This window comes from Pteropus vampyrus, unplaced genomic scaffold, assembly GCF_000151845.1.
Source record: "Pteropus vampyrus isolate Shadow unplaced genomic scaffold, Pvam_2.0 Scaffold104, whole genome shotgun sequence".
Lineage (NCBI taxonomy): Eukaryota > Metazoa > Chordata > Mammalia > Chiroptera > Pteropodidae > Pteropus > Pteropus vampyrus.
In genome coordinates this window covers 1,930,719-1,937,707 of record NW_011888885.1, presented here as the reverse complement: position 1 = coordinate 1,937,707, position 6,989 = coordinate 1,930,719, and positions in this window count along the sequence as shown.

Below are 6,989 nucleotides of genomic sequence, written 5' to 3'. Positions count from 1 at the left end.
AACAAAAGACTAGATAATAATGTGAGACATACTGTAATAGAAACATTAGTTCATTCCTTAACAAATATTTATGGTTTGTTTATTAAGTGCTAATCATTATGCTTACATTTAAATGAGAAAGCTAGACAGTTAATACAAAAATCCTAATAGGTGTAAGAGGGCCCAGGTTAGAAAAAGCATAGGAGGAGAAATAACAGATGAGGTCAGAGAGGAAAGTAGGGACCACAGGATATGGAGCGGTTGTTTTCAAAGTGTGGTCCCCAGACTAGCAGCATTGACATAACCAGGGAACTTGTTAGAAATGAAAATTCTCCACCTGCGCTCCAGGTCTACTGAATCAGAACCTCTGGGTTGAGGCCCAACATTCTGGGGTTTAATAGACACCCCCCCTCCCAGATGATTATGACATATACTCAAACTTGAGAACCATCGGTAGAGAGTTTTTTCTAGATCAGGACAGGTAGTTTAGATTTTAATCTAAAGTATGGGGTCAAACCATTACTGCTTTTAAGCTATGGAGAAGGATGTGTGACATCATCACGTTTATAATTTTAAAAGATCATTCTCTGGGCTTTGCAGAGAGTGGAACCTATAGATGCAAAAGTTCAAACAGAACAATGAATTAAAAGGTTTTTTAAGGCTATAAATTAGGATATCTTAAATTATGGTTGCAGGAGTAGAGATGGAGGAAAATGGACAATTTTAGGTTATGTTTTGAGGATCCACAGGACTTACTAATGTGACAGGTGAAAGAGAGTAAGAAATCAAGGATAATGCCCTGGTTTGGGGCCCAAGCAATAGGGTAAATTATAACACCCTTGGGTGAAGTAAAAAAGATCGGAGGGAGAGAATATTTAGGGGTGAAAATCAAGAGTCCCTTTTGGTCATGTTATGTTTAAAATAGCTAATAGACATTTATATGCATGTGTCAAGTAGGCAGTTTGATAGAAGAGTCTGGAGTTCCAAGAAAACTTACCAAAGATATATTTTTTGAGTAAAACTGTACATTGATTGTATGTAAACCCATGGGAATGGATGAGGTCACTTGGCAAAAGTGTGTAGGTAGATTAGAAAATGGGGTCCAGAACAGAGTCTTGGAGTGTCTAACATTTATAAATCTGAGATGGGGTAGGGCCATAAAATAATAATAATAAAAAGGTATAATCTATGAGACAGGAGGAAACTAAGAAACCAAGTTGATGGTGTCATGGAATCAAGTGAATAGAATGTTTCAATAAGAGAGTATCTGCCAGTTTTTTGTTTTTGTTTTTGTTTTTGTAACACTCCATAGACAGAGTGCGGTCTCCTCTTAGAGGCAGAGAGTGAGAGAGACAGTGAGAGAGAGACAAAGTGCAGGCACTGAGAGGGACCAGTATCTTCTGTTTGGAATGGTGCCCAGGAACCAATTAAGAAAAGACAAAGAAGTGACCAGTGAACCTTGATGACCTTGGCGACCTTGGTGAGAGAAGTTTCCATGCACTGATAGGGAAGAAGACAGTGAGCATGCGTTGAGGAGAGAATGTGAGGTATGGAATTAGAAAAAAGTGATCATAACTCTGTAAAGGAGGACAGAGAAACAGGAAAGAATTGGAAGGATTGAGGCAGCTTGCACATTCCAGGCACTGCGTAAAAGAGACAATGTCTGCCTCAGGCAGCTTTACCATACAGCAGACAAGTCAGGCAAGAAAAAATAATACCCCAAGTCTAACCAATTACCATTGTAATAAATGCATAGAGCAGAATAATGTTTTACTGAGCACCTACGATGGGTAGGGTTCTATGGAGATATACAGAGTAATCAAACTGGAAAAATAAATATACAGTTAGGCAATTAAAATAAGGACAGTTTGTGATAATTCTACAGCAGAGGTACAAAGTGTTTTGGGATCAAAGAGAAAAAAAAGGAATTGATTTTGTGAACTATTGCTAATCATCAAGAAAAACAGAGGATTGGGACTGTTTCATGGAAAGATAGAGAAGAATTAGCTTCTCATATAGAGGAGCTAGTTTGCTAGAAACTAAGAGAATGGTGAGTGAAGCTATAAAAGTGGAAATATATTTAGTTCCAATTACATTCTGAAGAATAATAACTAATATGTAATTTCTGACTTTTTAAATATCTTTAGACCTTTTTCTCCATATTATAGAAAATAGAAGGGCTGGATATATGGAGAGGGAGAGGGAGAAGGAGAGGGAATGAGAGGGAGAGAGGAAAATAGAAAAGAAATGGAAATCTAAAAGGAAATGTGTTTATTGAGCATCTATTAACCTATTACTTTCACATCCATCATCTCATCAAATCCTTGGCCACCTTTATCTCAGTGCTAATTGGGAAATATTTATTTCTCGTGTTTTTAGAGAAAATTATATATAGTTTTTCTAAAGACATCTTGCAATGATTTTATTTCTTCAATAAACAAAGAAATAAATAAAAGATTATATTCCTTCCATAGTTATTAGTTGAGCAACTATTATTTGCAAGAGTCTTAACTGGGGATGGAAAGAATATATATTTTTATTCAAAGGATTTCTAAACATCGAGAGACTATAAGAGGTAATCTTGTATAGTGGTTTCCAGATCCAGCTGTACATCTGAATCCTGGGGGGAGCTTTCTGAAACAGCAGATTCCTGGACCCTACCCGCCGAGATTCTGATTCTGTCGATCAGATGTGCAGTAAAAAGCTGTACTGTGTAAAAAGATCCCCAGGTGATGTTTATGTGCAGCCAGTTGTAGAAAGCACAATTCTGATTCAGGTGGTTCTCTTACAATTTATGTTTTCATAACATCATTTGGCTAGAATAAGATTGAAAAAGTAGAAAACACTACTTGCATTGTAAGGACAAGTATTGGTGTAAAGGAATGGTCAGGAACTCACGATGCTAGTAGGAAGAAAAAAATCTGTCATCCACATGGTACGGTAAAAATGCTTTTGCTGAACTATTGCAGCTACTATGTTTGAGGGACCCCGAGCTTTATTTATCCATTGTTATTTTGCAATAACAATGGATTAACAAGTCAGACAGAGAAGAGTATAAGAGATGCTCTGCTAATGAGGATGCTGGAGTTTAAAGAGAAAGAAGCCATTTCACTTGAGAAAATTAAATGCTGGATCTGCTCAGTGATATCTGAGGTTTATAATTACATACTTTGCCTATAGAAATACCTTCACTGAAAATTTTCAGAAAAAATAATCTATATTCCATTTAAACAGAAATTTTGGTAAAACATTGTAATTTTTTATTTTATTTATTTTAAAAACTTTAAAAAATAACACAATTTTTAAGTAATGCAACTAATAGCAGAATAGACTATAACCTCTGTCTGTGAATAGGTATCATGATAAATATGCAAATATGCAAGTGTATACTGCAAGTAAGCATAAGGGACACCTAATTCTGCTAAGATTGGTAAGATTGGTAAGAATTATGTTGAAAAGGTAAGGGGCATGTTTTTAAAAAACTATTGCATTTGCTTATCTTTACCTTTTAGGTGTTAAAGAGATTTTCCATTATCTTTGTTTATTCTCCAATCTCACAAGTCTACTAATTAGCAAGTTCTTCTTGAATGCTCTAAAACCCTTTCTATGTAATCCCAATCCATTTCCAAGAGGATGCTTTTGTCGACAGAAATCCTGCTTATAGACATAGCACTTGGATGGTTTGGTTTCCCTATGGAGGCAGGTTTTAACTGGGAACTCAAGGCTCCTTCCTTCTCCCCAACCCTCCTTTTGCACCTTCCCAAGGATGAGACAAGGTTAGAGGGAAGACACTGCAGCCTTCATGGGGCAGGAGCACTGATAGAGCTGTGCTTTTATAGGTAGTGTTTCAAAAAGTGTTCAAAATGTCACCTTATTATCAGGTCTTTCCCTCTTTCTGTAGATTTCTCTCAGTCACCAAGTGCGGCCAAGGCTGTTTCCCAAATGTTAGGAGGCTGACCAGCTCTGTCCCCTTTTTCTAGGGGTAGCTGCCAGGACAAAGTCAGGGTAGGGAGAGACGTCTTTGCATGGGGCAAAGGGACTTTTTTGTACTCTAGCTCTCTTGGCATGGCTTTTTCTCTCAATGGGACAAAGTTCCGTAACTGGAAGTAGATTTAAGAAGAAAAATCTTGACCATGTTCCAGCTTTGGTTCTAGGCTCTTAACTAAGCCCAAAAGGGAACTCTCTATAGTTTCGCTCTCTCTAGAGTTTTGTATTGAGGTTTGAAGACAAATGTTACTAAAAATAAAGTGTCGGTTTATTCACTTTCACCTCCATTGTGCTTATTTCATCCTAAGGGACTTTGCTCAGGTTTTCCAAGGTGACCCAGCCTAGTACCATTCCCACTCCTCTTTGTAGCACCCCCAACTCACCCTCCTCACTCCAGTAGAAAGCACAAGTCCAAACTAGGATCTATGTTTTCAGTCTTAGTTTCTTTCCTTCTGAAAATGCTACTCCACGTAACTAAAATATTCCAGGTTGTGCTTTCTGCTTCCTAGTAGCAACTGGTCTGAGTTAATTATGGAAGAGTCTTCAGGACCAAACACCTGCCTATTAATTTGCTATGACCAACCTACAATATCTGTCAACTCTTCTCATGAATTAATAGGTCTGTAATTAAAATCCAACAGAGAGCTCAAAAAATTAATTAGGACAGGAAACAGCCATGTGAGCAGCATGAAGCATAGCATCCTTTGAAGAAAAGACAACCTGCATGTAAAACAAGGATATACCGCAGGCCCCTGTCCATCATTGCATCAGCTAGTCTCTGAACTGCCTTTTTCTGATCTCTAACTTTATTGTGAAAGTGCCTAATAGAAGGCTGCCACATAGTGGGCATCAATACATCGCATTAACTGTCTTAAAATACAATCCAGAGAGCCTATTTCTCCTGCTTACAGAAAAAGGAAATTTAGAGGGATTGGATATCTCATTGTTCACAACTGGGTTTTCTTCTTCATACCTTCATGCTCTGTGTGTGAAGAGTTCAAGTTTTCTGGAGCCTGTGCTCATGGGAATAATGCTGGGGAAGCAGGATCGATCATGCACTGGTTACATGCACTGGAATCAAATGTATCTGCTACTTAGAGATCTTAGGTAAGTTATCGATACTCTATACCTTGGTGTCTAGATGGTTTGCAAATGTTAGGTGGGTTATTAATGCAGTTTGGTCCCTAAGAGAATAATAGTAATGGTGTCTATTTTCACCTGCTCTCCGGAGCGGGATTCATGTTAATAACTTAAATGTACATTCAGATCTATAAGAAATAGTTCCCAAAAGCGGGCTGCCATGTTTTATGCAAGGTTTGTCAATGGGCTTAACATATTTTTAAATAATAAGCCTAAATCCGAGAAATAAAATATCCTTCAGGATAGCTGTGAAAGGAGATAAATGTATTACTAAATCTAAAAATTCACCTCTTCAAAAATAAAATACCTTTCTACCCTGAATAGCTGAAAAATTGCACCTCTTTTCCCCTACTGTAGAAGGACAAAAATGTCTTCCAAAATCTGTTATTTTAAGATTGGCAGCCAGAGAAGGGGACCATAAAACACTGTCAGAGATGACAAAGGTTGAATTAAATTCCAGGGACTGTTTAGAGAGATGTGAAGGACTCATTTCTGGCCAAGGATAACTGGACATAAAAGCATATTGATTAATAATGTAACCTTCCTTTAAACCTGTTCCCAGGCAGCCTGAAATCCTTGGCTGCACTCAGGTGAGAAATATGAAAAGGTCTGCCCAAGATCCTCAATAGAAGCAACAACTGGAATAAACTAGACTTGTCAGGGAACAGTTTCCACCATATGGAGTCCTAATGCCTCACTGAGCAGCACCAGAGGGTCTGAAGGGGATACACTTTCATGCTTGTTCTTCATCAGATGCCCCCAGAGAAAATGTCTGTGCATTTCCCAGGGAAGTTTTACTTAGGCGTGTTCAATCCATTCAAAGACTAGCCAAAAAGTACAAAATGAATGATTAACAGAGAAATCTCCTAACATAGCCAATATATGGTGATGAATATTTCATGTACAACATTGGTTCCCAACCTACAGGCAGACAAGAGTGTTGGGTAGGTTCTTTGAAGTTATCAGAAATAGAGATTCACGGAGGTTACCTCTAGCAATGGGAAATCAGCTATGGGGCTACACATGGAAATTATAATAACAGAAGTTTCACAGAAACCCAGGAATGGTTAGACTAAAACTGGAATAAAGTTTAAAAACTGTAAAATTTTTTTTAGGACACTTAATTCCCAAGGCCCATGCAGTGTCAGAAATTTCAAAGATTTGACAACCTCTACCCGTGATTTCAGATTCTCTATGATTGATGTCATTAGCCAACTATCCAACTCTCTAATTTGATATCATTTTTATATCTTCTGGCTTTAGTTTACTGATACCTTCTGACCACTTTTGGCCCTTGCTGCAACTGACCATTCATTCCTACTAACCATTCATTCCTTCACTTATGGCATATTATTGAATTTTATCATACAGAAGCAAAATATGAACTCCTTAGTTACTGAAACTGTCTAGAAAATGATAATTGCAATTCAGTCTAAGCTAGCTATTATCTATTTATCATCTATCATTCATCTATCTAATCTATCTATCATTTATCATCTATCTATTGACACTGATTGGCACAAAGTTCTCATACCAGGTCTCTTCCAACTCTATTCATCACCTTGAAACTGGATAATATATTTGCTACCCTTACTTCAGGTACCCTCCCCACTTCAACCAACTAAAATGCTGAATTCAAATGATTTAGAACAGGGATCTGCAAAGTGCAGCCCACAGGTCAAATCTGGCTTTCCACCTGTTTTTTGTACTTTAATTGATTTATGTATTGTTGCTGGCTGCTCTCGCACTACAAGGGCAGGCAGATTGCATAGTTGCCTGCACAGCTTAAAATATATATTATATTGTGTTTTACAGAAAGTGTTTGCTAATCCCTGATTTAGAACATAGCCAAGTGTTCAGAGCAAGGAGGTGCTCTGAAAGGG